Source organism: Pimephales promelas, chromosome 11 (assembly GCF_988280905.1).
Source record: "Pimephales promelas chromosome 11, fPimPro1.hap1.1, whole genome shotgun sequence".
Classification (NCBI taxonomy): domain Eukaryota; kingdom Metazoa; phylum Chordata; class Actinopteri; order Cypriniformes; family Leuciscidae; genus Pimephales; species Pimephales promelas.
The window spans coordinates 2,140,992-2,162,607 of NC_142779.1; the positions used below are offsets into that span (position 1 = coordinate 2,140,992).

The 21,616-nt window shown below is 38.9% G+C and overlaps 1 long non-coding RNA gene across 1 annotated transcript; it reads left to right on the plus strand.

Annotated features, from left to right (window-relative positions):
• Nucleotides 1-7,281: 7,281 nt before the first annotated feature.
• Nucleotides 7,282-21,246, plus strand: LOC120460586 (uncharacterized). Its single transcript, XR_005617984.2, has 3 exons — nt 7,282-8,729; nt 17,620-17,797; nt 18,758-21,246. It is a non-coding gene; the product is annotated as an uncharacterized LOC120460586 (long non-coding RNA).
• The last annotated feature ends 370 nt before the right edge of the window (nt 21,247-21,616 follow it).

The window sequence follows — 21,616 nt, forward strand, 5'->3', positions numbered from 1 at the left end:
TATTGTCTTTGAACTTCCGTTTTTGCGGTCGCTCTGTATATCTCTATGGCATTGCTGTCCAGGAGTAATTAGCTTTTGAAGTGGATTTACTTAATGTAAAGTTATCATGAGGATTGTAGACAAAAGTTTGATTTTCTTTGTCTTGCGTGGAGTTTGCTTTGGGGTTTGGAATTAACTAAAAGCCGGTCTCTTTGAATCCATCTTATACTTTTGTGGAAAGTTGACTAAAGTTGTGTCGCTCGAGTTGTCTTCACCGATACGGAGAATGGCGGCGAATACACAAACCTAGACATCGCCAGGCGAGCGTGAACGCACATGACGTCACACCCAGTCCCGAATCCTTATATATTTTACAGTACAGGATTATAGAGGCGATCACAGTGATCAGAGAAGGGCTCATTCGGCCCATCAGGCGATTGTTTAAGCATGTATAGGTTAGAAAAACGGCTATTTTTAACATGAAATGTTGCGCAATGCACCTTTAACCAATCGTAATTTTAACTTTGTGCTCTGGAAACATTTTCATTTCAAACTTCTGCTCATTTAATAGTGAACAAATCCAAAGTTTCTTTGCACTGATCTCTCTTGTAGTCGTTCTGTCACTCCAGCTGTGGTTCAACTCTATAAATAGGGTAATTTTGCTCTGTTCTGAATGAACGCAGTCACTCTATCACATCACATTATTTGACGACTAACTAGATGAGAATAAAACCTCTAAGAGCAAGGTGGAAACTGCAGGCTCTTTTATTCTTCTGAAAGGTATAGGGAAGGACTGCTTAGAGTCGGATTTATTAAATTATTCAATTTCCTAAAGGTCTGTCTTGAAGTAGAAAAGGTGCTATGTATAATTTACCTCACCGTACTCTCATTAGAAGATGCTTTTAATGTATTTGAGACTTCTTGGTCTGGTCGTGGATTTTAATACGGTCTTATGAATTATATGATTGTTCCCGTGCACAGTGGATGGTCTTCAAAGATTACGAATGCATCTCTCTCTGTGAAAAATAGTACCTTGTATAAAAGTTTGTCTCACATTCACTTTTGACTAACAATATAAAGTCTGATTCAGAATAAAGCTTTTTCTGGATAAGAATCGCCAATCGCTTTGTGTTTGCATGCAGTTCAGGACAATAATGGAGTAAAAAAATAAAATAAATAACGTATAATCACACGTAACTGTCGCATTGTTTTACGTTTTAAAGTCAACATGAAAGTATTTACATGTCTGTAATGTGATGTTGAATCAGAATCAGAATAATCAATGAGAAATATGAAATATTATTATTTTTTTTAAAATTTCATCTTGACTTTAAGGCAAAAAGCATGAAGATAATAACAGATGGTGCTCCACTTTCACATGGTCACCTCTTGCCAACGTCTTGTCGGTGTGGCCGTGTGCTTCGGGCTGCACTAACACAATTGTCATGTGCGATAGCTGGAGGGAAAGAGAGAGCGAAATAGAGGGATAATGAGAGGAATCTCAGAGGAATCCGACATAAGAGCTCATCTCCAGTTTCCTCTGGTTCCTCTTCAGGCACAATAGAGGATGAGAGAGTTTGTGTTCAGCATCGTTCGTACTGAATACATTAAGGAACCAACAATAACAAAAGCTAAGCATCTTCTGAGCCAAAGTATAGCTACTCATAATCTGTCAGAAAATGCCATCGAAACCCTTAAACAGAGCACTAGTTGAGGGACAAACATTTGTAGTGGTGTCTGAAACCATAGTGGACGTTATCGAGTGCACTTATTCAATCCCACAATGCACCGCAATTACGAGTGTACAATCAATTTACGCTCAACGGCTAGAGAATACCCATAATGCACTGTGAGTGCCGTGTGCCGAATGAATTCCCGTGTCTGACCAGAAGATGGCGCCGCGTCTGAATCATCCATCCATCCATTTTCCAAACCGCTGGTCCAATGTGGCTACAGCGTAATATCCAGGTATACATTCTGTTAATTGATTATTGAATTGTTTATGTAAAGGGTTAGTTCACCCAAAAATGAAAATTAAGTCGTTAATTACTCACCCCCATGTTGTACCAACCCCGTAAGACCTTCGTTCGTCTTCGAAACACAAATGATGATATTTTTGATTAAATTTGAGGGGTGGATCACTGCTACATAGACTGCCTAAGGGATCGAAACTTGATGGCCCAGAAAGTCAATGAAGAAAATGTTTAAATATTCCATGTGACAACAGTGGCTCAAGTATAAGTTTGTCAAGCGACGAGAATACTTTTTGTGCGGAAAAACAAACAAAAATAACGGCTTTATTCGGCTATTCCTTTTCTTCCTTGTAGGCCTGAGACGAGAGTTCAAGAGATTTCCACAACGCATGCGCGAGAATTACGTTCTGACTTCAGTTCTCGCGCATGTGTCGTGGAAATCTCTTGAACTCTCATCTCAGGCCTACAAGGAAGAAAAGGAATAGTCGAATAAAGTCGTTATTTTTGTTTGTTTTTTCGATTTATTATACAATTTAAAACAGTATAATGGGTCCGTGCGTCATATCTTAAAGCAACAGTAACCTAATGTACCGTCCAAATAATGAAATAATTGTAAAAATATCTATATGGCAGTTTTTCCCCATGGTATCAATGTCAAAATTGTGGCCAGTGAAAATGCAGAGTGTCGAGTAACTTTGGAAAACCACTCGCCACAGTGGCTGGTGAGCAAAAAAGTGAATGTCAAGCCCTGCTGATGAATCTTGACGTTGACATCCTGGAATATGGCCATGATGTGTCTTCCTACATCGTTGTTTAAGAAATGAAAAGCTACACTCTCCATCTCCGTCTTAGAAGAACTTTTGCCAAAAATATAACATGCCAGACACATGATAATCACTGCAATAACGATCCAATCTCAAGCCTATTTAAATCCAAACAGCGAGTTTGTCTTGCAGTTAAATAATGTTTGTTTGTTTATGCGTTTCCTTATATGTTTGTCTTGATTTCTCAGTGGTTTAGTTTTCCAAGCAATTTAGTTCGGGAAAATGTGCGCTAGAGATTCATGCACATGAATCAGGATTATATATTATGAAACTTAGTTGTTCACTTGTATCATTTGGTGTGTTTTTTACCTCTCATTTGTCTGTCTTGTACTTCAGATGATGTGAGAGTGTTAAATCTCGACATGAGAGCAACTCTGAACGCACTGAGGACGGCTGGTGCAAGCGTCCCACTGAGCTCCAAATGGTCCCAGATGAGCTGTGACAGGTTTGACGGGTGGTGTCAGTGTGTCCAGGGGAGGGTTATTTTGGGGTTCTGGTGAGACTGTGTCCTCAGGCACCATTTTGCACATTTCTGTGCAAATCGATGGTGTTGCAACATAAATAAACGGCAGCTAATTAGACTCACAAAGCCCAGAGAACAACAGCACGGGAAACATCATGCTAATCTTTTGAGCTCAAGGGTTTATCAATGATTATTCATCAGTGGAGCAAAACTGCAGTAACAAAATAAGCATGTTGGATAATTGACACACACACACGGTTTTTAATTGCAATCACGTCTTTGGTTCATAAAGAATACCAGCCTTAGTCATTCTCAAAAGATGTTTGGGTTTCAGGTAATTTCAGGTAATCACTTTAAAAATATGCTCATGCCTGAGTCATATTTCACCCTAAAATATAAGAAAATAAATTTTACATAAACATTATGGAGCCTGTTGTAAAGGCCATTGTGATATCTTGCATTCCAACAGTATTCCCGTGATCATTGTCCTCTATAATCCTCATTTCTGTAATGTTATAAAAACACAGTGTTGTTATTGTTAACTCAAACTGAAATAAACTATTACAAAGCTAAAATTAATAAGTAAATATTAGATAAAAAATAAATAACTTTAGATTAGACAATGAAATAAAATATGTTTGAGTTGAGGTAATTAAAGTAATACTAATAAATGCTAAAAAATGAATAAATATATACTAGTAAATCCCCTCCTTGAACTGCCACCTTAACGTGGTGGAGGGGTTTGAGTACCCGAATGACCCTAGGAGCTATGTTGTCTGGGGCTATATGCCCCTGGTAGGGTCTCCCAAGGCAAACAGGTCCTAGGTGACGGGTCAGACTAAGAGCGGTTCAAAAACCCCTTATGAGAAGAATAGATTTAAGGACCGTGACGTTGCCCGGTATGGCGCAGCCGGGGCCCCACCCTGGAGCCATAGAGGGTCGTTTCCCTGCGCCTACGGGTCGGGGATAGGTCTCTCACTGTCGTGTGTGCCTATGGGCCAAACGGCAGTGCAGAGTACCCGGCCTTCTTGGGGTCTCTGGGAGGAGTGCTGGAAAGTGCTCCAACTGGGGACTCCGTCGTTCTACTGGGGGACTTCAACGCTCACGTGGGCAACGACAGTGATACCTGGAGGGGCGTGATTGGGAGGAACGGCCCCCCCGACCTGAACCCGAGTGGTGTTCAGTTATTGGACTTCTGTGCTAGTTACAGTTTGTCCATAACGAACACCATGTTCAAGCATAAGGGTGTCCACCAGTGCACGTGGCACCAGGACACCCTAGGTCGTAGGTCGATGATCGATTTTTGTGGTCGTTTCATCTGACCTGCGGCCGTATGTCTTGGACACTTGAGTGAAGAGAGGGGCGGAGCTGTCAACTGATCACCACCTGGTGGTGAGTTGGATCCGATGGTGGGGGAGGAGGCTTGACATACTTGGCAGACCCAAGCGTACTGTAAGGGTTTGCTGGGAACGTTTGGCCGAATCTCCTGTCCGAGAGATCTTCAACTCTCACCTCCGGCAGAGCTACGACCAGATCCCGAGGGAGGCTGGAGATATTGAGTCTGAGTGGACCATGTTCTCCACCTCCATTGTCGAAGCGGCTGCTCGGAGCTGTGGCCGTAAGGTAATCCCCGAACCCGGTGGTGGACACCGGAAGTAAAGGATGCCGTCAAGCTGAAGAAGGAGTCCTATCAGGCCTGGTTGGCTTGTGGGACTCCGGAGGCAGCTGACCGGTACCGGCAGGCCAAGCGGACTGCGGCCCGGGTGGTTGTGGAGGCAAAAACTCGGGCCTGGGAGGAGTTCGGTGAGGCCATGGAGAAGGACTATCGGCTGGCCTCGAAGAGATTCTGGCAAACTGTCCGGCGCCTCAGGAGGGGGAAGCAGTCCCCCGCCAATGCTGTTTACAGTAGGGGAGGGCGGCTGCTGACCTCAACTGGGGATGTCGTCGGGCGGTGGAAGGAATACTTTGAGGATCTCCTCAATCCCGCCGCCACGTCTTCCATTAAGGAAGCAGAGGCTGAGGGCTCAGAGGTGGACTCGTCCATCACCCTAGCTGAGGTCACCGAGGTAGTCAAGAAACTCCTCGGTGGCAAGGCACCGGGGGGTGGATGAGATCCGCCCTGAATACCTCAAGTCTCTGGATGTTGTGGGGCTGTCTTGGTTGACACGCCTCTGCAGCATCGCGTGGCGGTCGGGGACAGTGCCTCTGGGATGGCAGACCGGGGTGGTGGTTCCTCTTTTTAAGAAGGGGGACCGGAGGGTGTGTTCCAACTACAGGGGGATCACACTTCTCAGCCTCCCTGGGAAAGTCTATGCCAGGGTACTGGAGAGGAGAATACGGCCGATAGTGGAACCTCGGATTCAGAAGGAACAGTGTGGTTTTCGTCCAGGCCGTGGAACACTGGACCAGCTCTATACTCTCTACAGGGTGCTGGAGGGTTCATGGGAGTTTGCCCAACCAGTCCACATGTGTTTTGTGGATTTGGAGAGGGCATTCGACGTGTCCCCCAAGGCGGCCTGTGGAGGGTGCTCCGGGAATATGGGGTCCGGGGTCCTTTGCTAAGGGCTGTCCGGTCCCTGTACGACCGAAGCAGGAGCTTGGTTCGCATTGCCGGTAATAAGTCAGACTTCTTCCCAGTGCATGTTGGACTCCGGCAGGGCTGCCCTTTGTCGCTGGTTCTGTTCATTATTTTTTATGGACGGAATTTCTAGGCGCAGCCAGGGGCCGGAGGGTGTCAGGTTTGAGGACCGCACGATTTCGTCTCTGCTCTTTGCGGATGATGTTGTCATGTTGGCCCCTTCACACCTGGACCTTCAGCATGCACTGGGGAGGTTTGCAGCCGAGTGTGAAGCGGCTGGGATGAGAATCAGCACCTCCAAATCCGAGGCCATGGTCCTCAGTCGGAAAAGGGTGGCTTGCTCACTTCAGGTTGGTGGAGAAATCCTTCCTCAAGTGGAGGAGTTTAAGTATCTTGGGGTTTTGTTCACGAGTGAGGGAAGGATGGAACGGGAGATTGACAGACGGATCGGTGCAGCTTCTGCAGCAATGCGGTCGATGTACCGGTCTGTTGTGGTGAAGAAGGAGCTGAGCCGTAAGGCAAAGCTCTCAATTTACCGGTCAATCTACGTTCCTACTCTCCCCTATGGTCATGAGCTTTGGGTCATGACCGAAAGGACAAGATCCCGGATACAGGCGGCCGAAATGAGCTTTCTCCGCAGGGTGGCTGGGCGATCCCTTAGAGATAGGGTGAGAAGCTCGGCCACTCGGGAGGAGCTCAGAGTAGAGCCGCTGCTCCTCCACATCGAGAGGGGTCAGCTGAGGTGGCTCGGGCATCTGTTCCGGATGCCTCCTGGACGCCTCCCTGGGGAGGTGTTCCGGGCACGTCCCACTGGGCGGAGGCCCCGGGGAAGACCTAGGACACGCTGGAAAGACTATGTCTCCCGGCTGGCCTGGGAACGCCTCGGTGTCCCCCCAGAAGAGCTAGAGGAAGTGTCTAGGGAGAGGGAAGTGTGGGCATCTCTGCTTAGACTGCTGCCCCCGCAACCCGGCCCCGGATGAAGCGGAAGAAGATGTATGTATGTATGTATGTACATACTAGTAAATACTAGCTAAATAATAACTACCAATATTTCTACTACTAATAAAATACTAGTAAATACAAAAATACTAAAATTACTAAAACTTAAAATAATAAATAATTTAAAGCTAAAAAGAAATATTGAAAAACTAACAAATACTAATAATACTACACAATTTAGATTTTTAGGCAAAGTATTATGATTCCTTGTATTTACTGTAATAAACTTATTATGATTAAAATAAAATAAAAATACTGCAATCCAATTAAAAAAAGCTGTGTTACAGTAATGATAATCACTATTGAGAAAAATGGAAATATTTTTTCCATAATGTTTTTGCAGTAAACTGAATTTTGATGGAAATGCTTAATTGTCTTTTTTGTTTAATTTGTCCTTTTAATGGTCCTAGATAGACTTCCAGTTCACCAGGCTTTAATATAATATTTTTATTTTTCATTTTTGTGTTGACTTGTGACTGTATATCATTTATCCCCGTATTTCACAGATGTATGGATCGTATACAGTGTCAAAAACTGGCGTTTTAAAGAGCTGTACAAATGATTGCGACACTTTGACACGCTCAGTTTATGAGCTGGTCCGTTGATAAATGATCTCACAGCATGACCAGCCCAAGTAAAGTCTTGCAAGGCCAACAGCAATCAATACACACACATCCTCCTGTCCCAGTGTTACAGAGCTCACACCCAATACAGCAACATCTCATCTGAGCTGTTCGAGATGATTGGATTTTTCCTATTTAACATGGTGTCAATCACATTAGGAGAGGTCAATGCGTAAATCAAGCTTGAATTAGTTGCTCTGTGAGCGTGAAATACATTTCATTTGGGTGAGTGTCTTCAGCTGGGGGTTAATGGTCACTTGAGATCATTTTCTAATGGTTGAATATGTATGTGGTATATGAGCTGTTGATATTCTTGGAGTTTATAAAATTAATAATAGTTTTTGACCTCTAGACAGCTGACATCCATCAAGAATACCAGTTTAAATGTGCGTTTTTGTCTTGTTTTCCAGTACAAATATCTAAAGATTCTTAAATCAAAATACATTTACTTGAGAAGGATAATTACTTAATATATTAAGTCTTGGATCAATATGGAAAAATATCTGCCAACGGGTTCAAAAATAAACAGTGTATTTTTGGTACTCCATTGGCAGACATTGTTTCTTGTTTTTAGCTTAATGTCGCTTAATTTAAATACGACAAGACAAGAAAATGTGTCTCGATTTAAGGATGTTAGATATTTTTACTGGAAAACAACCATGGTCTGAATGAACATTTGGATATTTTCTTTTGATTATCATGGTATGATTATGCAATACCTCCCTATGTAATGTCAACTCATCTTCATTTATGTAGCGCTTTTAACAATGTAGATATTTCCAAAGCAGCTTTACAGTGATAATAGGAAATTACAGTAACAGAGACTGTTTTGGCTTTATGACAGCTCTAGGATAAAGTTATTGTCCTGCTAAAGTGAGTTTTGATTGATTCACTTCCAACACAATGATCATTAGTTATTATTGGGGCCGCTAACATGACATCATTCTAACAGAAAACCCTTAAGTTCACTCTACGCAAACTTTAAAAACGCAAACCTGTGTATTAAAGGAGTAGTTCACTTTTAAATCTCCTAAAGACTCTTATTTTGCATTTAATCATCTATACACAAAGCCTAAGCTTACTTAATGCTTCAACACTGCTCTTCTGCTGCTGTTTCCCTCAGGACATGCAAATCTGGTTATGTTTGAAGTGTCAGTAGTTTCTCCACAGATTTCCTCACTGTCTGCGAGAAGATAAATGATTTCCAGAAGATCTCTGATCCTAACATGGCCCTCCAGTGGGACCTGCACAACATATGCACCGCTCTGCCTTTCTATTCATTCGCAGTGGGTAAGTAAATCTGAATAAGCAGTGACATCTGTAGGCTTCATTATATTAGCACATATCCCTCTTAAAGTGTGTAGTTCAAATGTGAGTGTCCTCCAGACAGATCTCAGCAGCATGTGTTGGAGATTTCCTTTACTGTTGGAGACAGTGGGTGATTGTACTCTGGGTAAATGTGTCCTGCTGTTCAATGCCACTGAACACAGGGTGAATCTGATGGATGATCGAAATCGATTTCAGCTTTGAAGCCGGTTCAGAAACCTCGTCTCTCACACACACTGTGTTGGCATTTAGCAATGGGATATCAACTTCAAAAATGCTGCTCTATTTATGTTTGCTTGAGAATGCCAACTAACGCACTATACACAGTGCATATGTACATAATGTATAAATTAATAATGGGTTCAATCATGATGCATTCATTTTTGTAAGGTTATTATAGAGTCTAATGCCCCTCTGCAATATCAATTATCATCCTGGTATTTGAAAAAGTGCACTTTTACTTTTTGGAGTTTTCATCCATCCATATTTATACTACAAAACAGAATAGTGCATAAGTATGTAAATTGGGATGCACATAAGTGTTAAATCATGAAAGTATTACTCTCCATGAAAGTAGATTCAACACAGATTATTGAAACATATTACCATTTTTTTAATCATGCTAGCAACATATTTAATCTATCCATCCATACCTTCAAAATCCATCCATCCATCCATCCATAAATCCATCCATACACCCATCCATATATCCATACATACATGCATGCATACATCAAAACCTTCAACATCCATCCATCAAAACCTTCAAAATCCATCCATCCATACATCCATAGATCCATAAATCCATCCATCCATCCTTCCATATATCCATACATGCATCCATACATACATACATCAAAACCTTCAAAATCCGTCCATCCATCCATCCATCAAAACCTTAAAAATCCATCATCCATCCATCAAAACCTTCAAAATCAATCCATCCATCCATCAACACCTTCAAAATCCATCCATCAAAATCTTCAAAATCCATCATCCATCAAAATCCATCATCCATCCATCTATCCATCAACACCTTCAAAATCCATCCATCAAAACCTTCAAAATCCATCATCCATCCATCCATCAAAACCTTCAAAATCAATCCATCCATCAAAACCTTCAAAATCCATCATCCATCAAAATCTTCAAAATCAATCATCCATCCATCAAAACCTTAAATCCATCCATCCATCAAAATCTTCAAAATCCATCATCCATCAAAATCTTCAAAATCCATCATCCATCCATCTATCCATCAACACCTTCAAAATCCATCCATCAAAACCTTCAAAATCAATCCATCCATCCATCAAAACCTTCAAAATCCATCATCCATCCATCCATCCATCCATCCATCCATCCATCAAAACCTTCAAAATCCATCCATCAAAACCTTCAAAATCAATCCATCCATCCATCAAAACCTTCAAAATCCATCCATCAAAACCTTCAAAATCAATCCATCCATCCATCAAAACCTTCAAAATCCATCCATCAAAACCTTCAAAATCAATCCATCCATCCATCAAAATCCATCCATCCATCCATCAAAACCTTCAACATCCATCATCCATCCATCCATCAAAACCTTCCAAATCTATACATGCATACATACATCAAAACCTTCAAAATCCATCCATCCATCAAAACTTTCAAAATCCATCCATCCATCCATCAAAACCTTCAAAATCCATCATCCATCCACCCATAAAAATCTTCAAAATCCATCCATCATCCATCCATCAATCCATCAAAACCTTCAAAATCCATCATCCATCCACCCATAAAAATCTTCAAAATCCATCCATCATCAATCCATCAAAACCTTCAAAATCCATCATCCATGCATCAATACATCCATCCATCCATCCAAACCTTCAAAATCCATCATTCATCCATCCATCAATACATCCATCCATCAAAACCTTCAAAATCCATCCATCCATCAAAACCTTCAAAATCCATCCTCCATCCATCCATCCATCAAAACCTTCAAAATCAATCCATCCATCCATCAAAACCTTCAAAATCCATCCATCCATCCATCAAAACCTTCAAAATCCATCATCCATCAAAATCTTCAAAATCAGTCATCCATCCATCCATCCATCAAAATCTTCAAAATCCATCATCCATCAAAATCTTCAAAATCCATCATCCATCCATCTATCCATCAACACCTTCAAAATCCATCCATCAAAACCTTCAAAATCAATCCATCCATCCATCAAAACCTTCAAAATCCATCATCCATCCATCCATCCATCAAAACCTTCAAAATCAATCCATCCATCAAAACCTTCAAAATCCATCCATCAAAACCTTCAAAATCAATCCATCCATCCATCAAAACCTTCAAAATCCATCAAAATCCATCCATCAAAACCTTCAACATCCATCATCCATCCATCCATCAAAACCTTCCAAATCCATACATGCATACATACATCAAAACCTTCCAAATCCATCCATTCATCAAAACCTTCAAAATCCATCCATCCATCAAAACTTTCAAAATCCATCCATCCATCCATCAAAACCTTCAAAATCCATCATCCATCCACCCATAAAAATCTTCAAAATCCATCCATCATCCATCCATCAATCCATCAAAACCTTCAAAATCCATCATCAATCCACCCATAAAAATCTTCAAAATCCATCCATCAATCCATCAAAACCTTCAAAATCCATCATCCATGCATCAATACATCCATCCATCCATCCAAACCTTCAAAATCCATCATTCATCCATCCATCAATACATCCATCCATCAAAACCTTCAAAATCCATCCATCCATCAAAACCTTCAAAATCCATCATCCATCCACCCATAAAAATCTTCAAAATCCATCCTCCATCCATCCATCAATCCATTAAAACCTTCAAAATCCATCCATCAAAACCTTCAAAATCAATCTATCCAACAACACCTTCAAAATCCATCCATCAAAAACCTTCAAAATCAATCCATCCATCCATCCATCCATCAAAACCTTCAAAATCCATCATCCATCCATCCATCAAAACCTTCAAAATCCATCCATCCATCAAAACCTTCCAAATCCATACATGCATACATACATCAAAACCTTCCAAATCCATCCATTCATCAAAACCTTCAAAATCCATCCATCCATCCATCAAAACCTTCAAAATCCATCATCCATCCACCTAAAAAAATCTTCAAAATCAATCCATCATCCATCCATCAATCCATCAAAACCTTCAAAATCCATCATCCATCCACCCATAAAATCTTCAAAATCCATCCATCAATCCATCAAAACCTTCAAAATCCATCATTCATGCATCAATACATCCATCCATCCAAACCTTCAAAATTCATCATTCATCCATTCATCAATACATCCATCCATCAAAACCTTCAAAATCCATTCATCCATCAAAACCTTCAAAATCCATCATCCATCCACCCATAAAAATCTTCAAAATCCATCATCCATCCATCCATCAATCCATAAAATCCTTCAAAATCCATCATCCATCCACCCATAAAAATCTTCAAAATCCATCCATCAATCCATCAAAACCTTCAAAATCCATCATCCATGCATCAATACATCCATCCATCCATCCAAACCTTCAAAATCCATCATTCATCCATTCATCAATACATCCATCCATCAAAACCTTCAAAATCCATCATCCATCCATCCATCCATCCATCAAAACCTTCAAAATCCATCCATCCATCAAAACCTTCAACATCCATCATCCAGCCATCCATCCATCAAAACCTTCCAAATCCATACATGCATACATACATCAAAACCTTCAAAATCCATCCATCCATCAAAACTTTCAAAATCCATCATCCATCCACCCATAAAAATCTTCAAAATCCATCCATCAATCCATCAAAACCTTCAAAATCTATCATCCATGCATCCATCCAAACCTTCAAAATCCATCATTCATCCATTCATCAATACATTCATCCATCAAAACCTTCAAAATCCATCCATCCATCAATCCATCAAAACCTTCAAAATCCATCATCCATGCATCAATACATCCATCCATCCATCCATCCATCCATCCATCCATCCAAACCTTCAAAATCCATCATTCATCCATTCATCAATACATTCATCCATCAAAACCTTCAAAATCCATCATCCATCCATCCATCCATCAAAACCTTCAAAATCCATCCATCCATCAAAACCTTCAACATCCATCATCCATCCATCCATCCATCCATCCATCCATCCATCCATCAAAACCTTCCAAATCCATACATGCATACATACATCAAAACCTTCAAAATCCATCCATCCATCAAAACTTTCAAAATCCATCCATCCATCCATCAAAACCTTCAAAATCCATCATCCATCCACCCATAAAAATCTTCAAAATCCATCCATCAATCCATCAAAACCTTCAAAATCCATCATCCATGCATCAATACATCCATCCATCCATCCAAACCTTCAAAATCCATCATTCATCCATTCATCAATACATCCATCCATCAAAACCTTCAAAATCCATCCATCCATCAAAACCTTAAAAATCCATCATCCATCTACCCATAAAAATCTTCAAAATCCATCATCCATCCAACCATCCATCCATCAAAACCTTAAAAATCCATCATCCATCCACCCATAAAAATCTTCAAAATCCATCCATCATCCATCCATCAATCCATCAAAACCTTCAAAATCCATCATCCATGCATCAATACATCCATCCATCCATCCAAACCTTCAAAATCCATCATTCATCCATCCATCAATACATCCATCCATCAAAACCTTCAAAATCCATCCATCCATCAAAACCTTCAAAATCCATCATCCATCCACCCATAAAAATCTTCAAAATCCATCCTCCATTCATCCATCCATCAAAACCTTCAAAATCCATCCATCCATCAAAACCTTCAAAATCCATCATCCATCAAAATCTTCAAAATCAATCATCCATCCATCCATCCATCCATCAAAATCTTCAAAATCCATCATCCATCAAAATCTTCAAAATCCATCATCCATCCATCTATCCATCAACACCTTCAAAATCCATCCATCAAAACCTTCAAAATCAATCCATCCATCCATCAAAACCTTCAAAATCCATCATCCATCCATCCATCCATCAAAACCTTCAAAATCAATCCATCCATCAAAACCTTCAAAATCCATCCATCAAAACCTTCAAAATCAATCCATCCATCCATCAAAACCTTCAAAATCCATCAAAATCCATCCATCCATCAAAACCTTCAACATCCATCATCCATCCATCCATCAAAACCTTCCAAATCCATACATGCATACATACATCAAAACCTTCCAAATCTATCCATTCATCAAAACCTTCAAAATCCATCCATCCATCAAAACTTTCAAAATCCATCCATCCATCCATCAAAACCTTCAAAATCCATCATCCATCCACCTATAAAAATCTTCAAAATCCATCCATCATCCATCCATCAATCCATCAAAACCTTCAAAATCCATCATCCATCCACCCATAAAATCTTCAAAATCCATCCATCAATCCATCAAAACATCTATCCATCCAAACCTTCAAAATTCATCATTCATCCATTCATCAATACATCCATCCATCAAAACCTTCAAAATCCATCCATCCATCAAAACCTTCAAAATCCATCATCCATCCACCCATAAAAATCTTCAAAATCCATCATCCATCCATCTATCAATCCATCAAATCCTTCAAAATCCATCATCCATCCACCCATAAAAATCTTCAAAATCCATCCATCAAAACCTTCAAAATCCATCATCCATGCATCAATACATCCATCCATCCATCCAAACCTTCAAAATCCATCATTCATCCATTCATCAATACATCCATCCATCAAAACCTTCAAAATCCATCATCCATCCATCCATCCATCAAAACCTTCAAAATCCATCCATCCATCAAAACCTTCAACATCCATCATCCATCCATCCATCCATCCATCCATCCATCAAAACCTTCCAAATCCATACATGCATACATACATCAAAACCTTCAAAATCCATCCATCCATCAAAACTTTCAAAATCCATCCATCCATCCATCAAAACCTCCAAAATCCATCATCCATCCACCCATAAAAATCTTCAAAATCCATCCATCAATACATCAAAACCTTCAAAATCCATCATCCATGCATCAATACATCCATCCATCCATCCATCCAAACCTTCAAAATCCATCATTCATTCATTCATCAATACATCCATCCATCAAAACCTTCAAAATCCATCAATCCATCAAAACCTTCAAAATCCATCATCCATCCACCCATAAAAATCTTCAAAATCCATCATCCATCCATCAATCCATCAAAACCTTCAAAATCCATCATCCATCCACCCATAAAAATCTTCAAAATCCAGCCTCCATCCATCCATCCATCCATCCAAACCTTCAAAATCCATCATCCATCCATCAATACATCCATCCATCCATCCAATTTAAAGTTAAAATCTTGGAAAACTCAAGCTTTACTTCAAACTTTCTGGCTTGACTTTATCAAGCCAACATAGAAGTATGTCTACAAACTTATCTATCTAGTTTGGTTTAGAGTCAGTAAATATACAGTGGTATAGTCGTTAACCCTCAGGACTGGTAACCAGAAGGTAACTGGTCAATGCCCTGCAAGGAACGAGTCATGACCCGTAAGCATTTATCAATATGGTTAACCTGAGGCAAGTCTGTAAGTCACTTTGGATAAAAGAGTCTACTGAATGTTTGCTTACTGAAGCATGTACTGCATGCCACTCACAATAATTAAAAGCATTTTTTTTTTTTTTTGCACATGCATCCAACCCTCCAGGTCTGGAAATATTTCGTTTTATTTTGAATTAATTAGCATTGACCATGCATGTATTTAGATACTTTCATTAACAAATAATATTATCCCACAACATATCATCAAAATCATATCATTGATATAATAATGACTCCTCATGGATTAGAAATGTTTCCTCCTCAGTGTCTGTTGGTGGTTCGGCCCACACAGAAAACAACCATTATTATTCCATTAGTGGCTAAACCAGAAAAAAACTAATTACTGTACAGCTCTAATTCACTCATTTCTCATTTCCTCTCTGGTCACTTATTGGTTTTTCTTCACGTTTTTCATGAGATTACAGCATTTTCCTTTCCCGTTGGTGCATTCGTATTCCTCTGTTTTGCATTGTGTTTTTGTAAAATACCGGAATCACAAGCTGAAAGGAAATATTGTGAGATGATCACATTCGCTGAACATTTCACTGTCAAATCATCTTCAATGTAAGCGTTCAAGATAACTTAAGCAAAGCTACTTGTAGCCCTCAAACTGTATTTACTTTATAGCCCTTAATCCTGTGGGCACTGAGGACTCGGGTGTGATCCTAATTTTTATTTATTCCAAATGTTATGTCACCGTCTTCGATAAAGTTTTGTCTATCCATTTATGGTGCTTTTTTTTATTTTGGGTGTATTTTTGAATTTATTTACTTCAAAAAGTACCATCTTTTCTATGTAAATTATGCTTATGTTTTTTTTTTTTTAACTACATTAAAATATCATTCCAATAAGTTCTTCGAGCTAAAACCTAAAGATGAAGCGACTTTGCCGTCACCTGGTGTCTTATTTTAGACTGCTCTAAATTAGGTTTTCCCATTCATTTTGTATGGGTGCCCATTTTTTACCCAAATACAAGATTAAGGAGTTGTTGTTTTTCACCCACTTAACATTGTAGAATTGAGTCAAAAAAAAAAAATGTGTGTGTTCAGGAGTCAAACTTAGGAAAAGTAGCCAAGTACCACTATTTTTTAAAAATAAATCAAAACTATTTTGCCCACATTTGTCCAGAATACGGTTTTAGGGTTTAGTGACGTTTAGTTTACGGTTTTAGGGTTTATCTGATTTATAAAAAATACAACTGTTGAATTTTGTGACTTTTGAAGTCGTACATCATTTTGATGTGTTTTGAGCAGTAAAGGTTGGAAATTATTTATTTTTCACAAATACAGCTTTATCATTTCCCCCCAGTCATAAACATCTATCCATTTGTTGAATATTGCACATTTTCACATAGAGAAAAAGCAAGTACTGGACAATTTATAGCACATTGCAATGTAGCAAGCATCCAAAAATAAAGCACTTGAATGGGACTTAAGAAGGCTGCAAAAGACTGGATGAGTTTCATCTGTGTAAACACATTACTGCACATCGCTGCGTGCCATTCATCATCGGTTCAAGCTAATATAAGCTTATAAAACAGCATGACACAGGTGAAAGATATTACAGTGAAACAAGGTACTGTATTCCAGCTGAGCATTAATTCCTCTGTGAAATGAGGAATAGGAAGGATGACTGAAGATTGGGCCATTTATCTTTATGTCGTTGTACAGTTGCATTGGTTCCTGCAGCAACAAATAAAGATTTTCATATAAGATGCAGGCACAGAGAACATACTATGCGAAGCAATTTACAGTACACTAACGCTAGGAATAATGTCCAATGTTGTCTTGATCAGCGTCATTGTATCAGTAACTGGTAGCAGTGCATTAGGAAACTCAAATGCTGATGAAATATGAACCTTGAATAAATGTAATCACATTAGTATAGAAGTATAATTCCTTCCAAAATAAAAAATCTTGTCATTTATCATTTCATTTCATAGAATAAAGAAAATATACATGGTTAGTGGTTGTAATCAGGCCTTTCGTCCAGTCAATTCCTCATGTCCAGACGACAAACAAACACATAATGACCTCCTCCCCCTTCCGCTGCTAACAGTGTTCTGTGGTGTTCGAGCCAATGCTAACAGCTAATTTGTTTTCTTTACTGTTTTAACAGGAAACTCATCTCATCCTACGCAGAGGAAGGTTAGAGACCTCTCTATGGCAAACAAACGCACAGGCTCTGGGAACGCTCCGGTTTAGCTGTCAAAAAACAGCCAAGCAAACAAAAATGCTAATGAATCAGTCAGCTTTGAGCACAGGCCAGTGCTCCGGACATCTCCAGCTGCATGAAGGTAAATAAACCAAATCTCAGCGCTAAAGCAGCGTTCAGGAGGAGGAAGAAACAATCACGAAGAACAACGATTAGGAAAGCTGTAGCATATGAACAAATCAAATATAATGATTAGAAAATGATCAATTACTCAAGAAACACTACAATGTTTTTGCATGTGCTAAATTTCATTTGGGAAATCATCTTTGAACTGAAAGAAAGAAAAGGAAAGTTAGCACATGCAAAAATATTGTAGTGCTGTTTGATACCCAGCATGCTTTGTGGCCAGATGCGTTCTGATCAGGTTTGTGTGGAATTACTTAAAGAGACTGGGAGTTATGTGAAACGAATTTGTAAATCAGGTCACATGTTGTGTAGAATGTAATGTGTGTGTGTGTAATGTTTCCATTGTTGAGCTGTTCAGTCACAGATATTTAGTTCCAGTCTGCTGCCAATCTTTACTAATTGTTTCCAGCTGTTTTGTTCTTAGTGTATTGTTTGCAACAATGACATCATCAAAAAAAATCACTTATGTTGAAAGTATGAATAAATGTATGTGTGTTCAAGTTCAATTATTTATATAGCACATTTAAACAGCCGCTTAGACAGACCAAAGTGCTTTACAGAACACACAAATAAGAAAAGTAAAAACGGCAAGAAAAAAAAAGCATATAACACATAAAAAGCAGCAAAGCTACGAGTAGCCTCGTATTGAAAAACAGACGAGCAGAAAAACCTACAACTACAACACGACAGCCTTAGATGAAATCAACTACGGATAAAAGATGTTAAATCTCAAGATCTGATTAAATAACTTTTATTACAAGGGATTATTTTAGTCCCAGACTAAAATGCATGCTTAAAATATGTCATTGTTTTGACTCAAGATACACAGCACCTTTTCTAATGCACATTTATAAAAGCAACTTAAATGTCCAATTGAACTTAGGCTTGTCTTGTTTGTTCATTCATTCTCACACAGGACCAGTGAATATATCAATGTTTCCCAAAATCCTCTGGTGCAGTCCGTCTTCAGCGTCTCTAAATGATGCAGGTCACTTCTTCAAACATGACAGATCTGGATCTTCACCTCCTACTGTCTGTGCATATTACTTTATTTTATTTTTTATCTCTGCTGTCTAGCTTTGCCTCTAAAGAACACACTTCGCTGGTTGTAAAGTATTGCATTGCCCGTGATCCACTGTATAGTCTGGTATTGAGATGCAGTGTTTTTGCCAAGAGTGATGAGTGCATGGAAAACATTAACATTCTCATTTAATAGCAAGGCAAAACAGAAGTAACCACAGCAAAGAAAATCTCTTTAATACCACCCTTATGTCTCCTAGATGACAATGAGATTCAACCACAAGCTAATGGAGATGTTCTCCTGATTAAAAAAACAAAACACACATCTCTAGAGTTTCAAAAGCGATGCTAATGTCTCAAACACAGTGGAATTTTCAGAGAAACATCTGAGTCATACTTGGTAAATAAGACAACGTTGCATTCGCATGTATTCTTATCTCTTTCCGCGCCGGCGTTTTTTAATAAGTTGCCAGCCATCACTAGCATCTCTGATTTTCACAAAACTTTCATAGTCCCCAGAATATTTTGTTTTATGCATATCTGAACATGCAATATATCAAAGGAATGAAAATGGAGCCTCTGCTTAAAAAACAAACAAAAGCAAACAAAAAAATTATTCTATCTTCATGCATTTTGCATTGCTTTTTTTAACTACACTTAAATGTGGGTAAGTTTCATTAAAAAGCAACTTTTTGAACATAAAAATCACGTTCACAAGGCAAAGTCACAATGATCAAATGATGGAGTAGATCGAGTCCAACAACACCCCTAAAGCTTCACAGTCTTGTCTCGTGCTGGGTCGACATTTCATTCAGTAACGTTAGACAGTTTTGATTTCTATGCTTTAATCACTTGTTTCTGCTTCTTCTTCTCCTGTTTTTGATCCAGAGATTCTGTACTCGTTCAGGAGGTGAGTAACAGCGCCCCCTACCGTCTAACAGTGAAAACATGGATTGCCAGAAAATACAGTCAATGGTGAGGCTACAAGCCAAGTGAAAAAAGTGCATTCAAGATGTCAATTTTAAATATATTTCTATCCATTTATTTAAAAAATAGTTCTAAGTAGCCCTCAATCGGGTCATGGGGTCTATACGACCCCAATCGACTTTTACTTAATAAAAAAAAAGGTTCCCTTCATCTCAGTGGAATAAGATTTTGTGACTTTTCATACATTATCTATCTATACACACAAAGAAACTGGGCTTGATTCGGTTGTTCTGAAGGCATGTAAAAAAATGTTTACACTTCTGGTCTTCGGGGTCATTATGACCCCACATTGAAATGAATGGGAAATGTTAAAAAAACTAAATATATTTTCTTCATGTGTCTGGCATAAATCTGAAAATTTGTACACAGAAATGAAGGCCTAGTACTAGAGCATAAATGCAATGTATCATAAAAAAATAATATTTCATATGCAAGCTAATGGTGTAGTTGAGGAATTGTGTGGTATATGGATACAAAAGTACTTTGTATCTCCAAAAACACAGCATTAATGAATAGATGAGAAGTAAACAACAAAAAAAGATATATTATTTGTATTATTAAAAATGTATATTTTTTGTACAATTACTCAATCAATTGTTGGGGTCGTATAGACCCCGAAGCCCAGGTTAAAAAACAATTTTGAATTCTGACTACCCATTATTTTTTATGTTTTTTGGAATATTGCATCATTAGCTTATAACAACATGCTTTCGCCTGTTGACAGAATGGCAGCTCAGCAGGTTTTGTAATAGAGATTTATTTCAAGCATTAGTCAATAGGTTGATTTGATTGAAAGATACAGAATGAGACAAATAAACGTTGTGCAGTGACTTCGCCAAAACCCATCATATCCGTTACCTCAGTTACCCATCATTCACTAACAAGCTCATATACTTTGGCACTGTGTCATGGGAAGAAAATGAAGCTCTTTGAAAAGCCGTCCTCCAGCAGTCGTGAAGTATGACACCATACAGCATAACACAATTAAATATGGATTACTGAGCCTCTGGTCTAATTACCAACAAACACACAGCTATTTTTACTGTTTGGAGGGAAGCCCAAATATGAGTAATCATCTTGAGCGGTGCAGAACTGATGTGATGCTAAGCCACGGCAAGAATTTACTAATAAGACTGCCTGGAAGGATTCATAGCCACATGAAATGCGAAACAGTGCCAACTATGTTGGGTATGAAGCTTATAAGTCCTCATATAATCATGATGCAGGTACAATACAGGGACAGTTTGCCCATCAAATTAAAGCTTTGTTATTTCACTCAAAAAATAAACCTTGGGCATTGAAAAGTCTTTAACCCCCTCAGACCTGAATTATGTTTAAAGTTTCTGAAAAATATAAAAGTACATTTTCCCAGCTCATGAGGCTTCTATAAATGAAAACGTAATTGCATAATTGCTTTCATTGTGATTTTTTTTTTTTGTCCATTCCAATGGACATCAGGTCAAAACAGATGTACTTCCCAAAAATGTACCAACATGAAATAAATTAATAAACATAAAATTTGTTGGTCTATACTTTAAGCTTTTTCTCAAGGTCAAAAAAATTCCAGCAGTATACCATTTCAACTATAATTTTGAGGTTTTTGTTTTACAGATTGCACATTGTTTGTAACAAACTAAATATCAAACTTCGTGAGTAACTACGTAACTAAGTAACAAACTTCGAATCAATCAATCTGGTCATATTAGAGTCATTTTCTGTGTGCATCTTTCTTTTTTAGAACAAAAACTTGAACATTATAACATTACAA